This window comes from Magnolia sinica, chromosome 18 (genome assembly GCF_029962835.1).
Source record: "Magnolia sinica isolate HGM2019 chromosome 18, MsV1, whole genome shotgun sequence".
In the NCBI taxonomy this organism is placed as follows: domain Eukaryota; kingdom Viridiplantae; phylum Streptophyta; class Magnoliopsida; order Magnoliales; family Magnoliaceae; genus Magnolia; species Magnolia sinica.
The window spans coordinates 23,794,192-23,797,500 of NC_080590.1; positions in this window are offsets into that span (position 1 = coordinate 23,794,192).

Sequence of the window (3,309 nt, forward strand, 5' to 3'; positions counted from 1 at the left end):
TTAAATAATTCAATAACTATCCACAAACTTGTATAAATAGATTTATGCCAATTGTAATCCTGCAAGAAGCGATCCAAATCTTTGAATATCTTTTTATCAACTTCCTATTCATCATGAAATGTCACATGTCACCCTCTTATTAGCTTTCTCAAAATAGCTAAAAATAAGTATAACAAGAGTAATTAACTAAACCGTGTTTTAAGGGAGTCATTATCTACATGGGACCTGGCCAATTCCAACATGGGTTACAAATTGGCCATTTGGATACCCCTGGTTTACACCGAGGCAATGAATGTCAAGCATAAAACAATGCCAGCCATTTATTGAAAGTCCCGGTGGTGGGTAGAGGAAAAGATGGAAAGCTTTTTTCATCGTTTAAAACTACATGGACAGTAATTTAGACGGTTCAAAAGTAAGCTGATAGGAATTCGGACTGTTTTAAGATGGACAGTGACATCAAACAAACCTTTCATCAAAATGGACTACATTTTAGCTGTATTCATGTCATTTTAAGAAATAAGCTATTGGCCTGTCATGAAAATCCCTTAAAAAGTATCTTTCCCTTTTTGTTTTTTATTTTTTATTTTTTATTCTCTAAGATTTGAAATTAAAATATGGTCGTCCACATGTTGGTTCTATGGTAGTCCCCACGCGCACTTTTAGGTCACCTCTGATGTCACCCGTCTTACGTATGGACGCGGTTTGGCTATGACGCTGCCACGAGCCAGGTGGCTAGTGGTAGGTGCCACGTGGACCCACCATTATGTCTTTTATCCACGACCTCCATCCATTTTTAAAGATAATTTTAGGGCTTCATCCCAAAAATGAGGTAGATCTAAATCTCAGGTGGACCACACCATGGGAAAACAGTAGTGATTGAATGTCCACCTTATAAAAATCTCTTAAGGCCCACTGTAATGGTTATTTGACATATAACCCCGTTGATTTGGTCATACAGACTTTGGATGAAGGATAAAAATATATATCAGCTTGCCTCAAGAAGTTTTAAATGGTGGACGTTCAATCAACACTGTGCTCTGCGGCCCACTTAATATTTGGATCAACATCATTTCTGGGCTCATACCGTCAAATGATGACGGCATGGACGAAAAGCATACATCATGGTGGGGCCCCAGAGCACCGACCACTAGCTATTGGCTAGTGGCAGTCCTTTCCCATACGTATTTATCTAATGCTACAGAATATGTTATGTGGTCCCACCGCCAATGTTGATAATATTCCATCATGGATGGCTTCCTTTCCCACTGTTGGTGGCTGAAATTTCATGGTTCGGATAAGCAAAAGCGATGAAGGGTGGAGATCATGCGGCCCACTAACATCACACTACCGCTGGACTACTGAGATCATGAGTCGCACTTCCACATTGAACATGAACCAACGGCCAGTGTCACTCGTCTAAGGGGCGGATCAACAGGGCTTAGATACTATTCCGCATGCACAGTTGGCACGTGTGGTCTAACTTGAAAGGGGCACACGTGTAAAGGATGAACCGTTGTTTTCGTTTGGTGAAAAACTTTCATACTTTGGCAGACAGCGACGGATGACATGCAAGAACTTAGAAGTCTTAGATGTTGCACATGCACCATGCCACTGAGTCAAACCAAACTGTCCGATTAATGGGTCCCAGTTTTGGTGAATCATAAAAACACTTAAATGATCATCTGACTATTGGATTGGAAGACATTAATTGGACAGCTAATAATGAAAGACATTAATTGGACAGCTAAGAATAAATAACATCCGATGGTTTTATTTCAACAAACAAATATCCATGAGTTGGGATTGTTCAATTAATCCGATTTTCTGACTCTGATTTGCCACGTGTACAATATCTGAGCCCCGGTTTACTAACCGTTAAGCCCCCTTCATTTGTAACATGCAGCTGCTCACTAGGAAAGAAGATTCACACCAAAATATCCTCTCCCCAATTCCCGACTGGTTGACATTTTTAGTTGCAGGTGTCTCAGTAAGCTAACGATCATCTTATAATCTAGTCATATATGTTTATATAAAAATTTTATTTGAGTCAAAGTTGATCCGTTTGAATTATGCCATTTTACTGATTATAGTATGGCCGCACGTATTACCCATGACCATAGAGGGACCAACCTTATCCCAACCTACAATTCCTATACTTTAACCCTAATTCAACCCAAACCAACCCCGGGTTGGGAATTCTCAGCCCAAGCCCAATCCAAGTGGGATCAGTCAAGTTGGTCGGTGGATACATGCTAATATTTTCATCATTAAATTAATTTATTATATTTTAATACAATCTTATTTTTTATATCTATGATTTTATTAATTATATATATAATTATTTATTGTAAGGGATTTTATACTTTCTAAACAAACATGCTAAAATATAAGACAATTATTTCTTTAAAAGTCTTGTTATATTAATCTATTTTGGAGAGAGAAATTCGGCTTTTCTTGTTAGCTTTAGCCATTGGAAAGGAAATGACCAGAATCATTGAGGTCCTATGGCATTGGAATCTCCTGTAACTTAAAAAATTAAAAATGAGCCGCTCTCCATTATAATTTATAACTTGTATATGGATTGACATCGGTTGCGTAATGCAACCCAAGACCTAAGTCCAAGCCCTATATAGCCCAAGCTTAAGACCAAACTCCGACACATCCTACCCAAGCCCGACCCAATGTCTGGTCGTCAGTTGAACCCGCCGGACTTTCAGCCCTACAGGAAACAACTGAGCGCCAATACTCCCATCAAGGAATCTTTTGCAGCATCTATCATCTGGAGTGCCGATCATCACATGAACGGTCTGGATCACCGAATTGTATTCCCACTGAAAAAGGAAAATAAAAACATTCAGTAATGTTTGAGGTGGAGCATCGAATTTTGGTAGACATGCAAATCCGGGACCGGCCCATCTAAAATTATAGACCTGGCCTGTGTGAAATTCTAGTCGTGGCGCATCACACCCCTATCCATCCGTCTAGAGATTAACATGGATGGATATAGCCATGCAGGAATCCATCATGAATTTCGTCCCTGGGCCCATTAATGAGAGGTCCATATGACTGATGGACAGATGATGCGGACGGTCCATCAGGTGGGGCGTACTTCTGATGATGGGCTACCATATGACAATCACACTGGTAGGGCAATCCTATCTGCCGAAGTTTCTTGTGAGAACGTGAACTGTCGGCCAATTTGTTTTTAACCGTTCGTTTGAAAGCTGTTAATCGGATGCTACTATCGTACAACTGATGTGGTCTTTATGCAGTTGCCTATCCACCGTGGGGCCCAACAGATGGACGGTC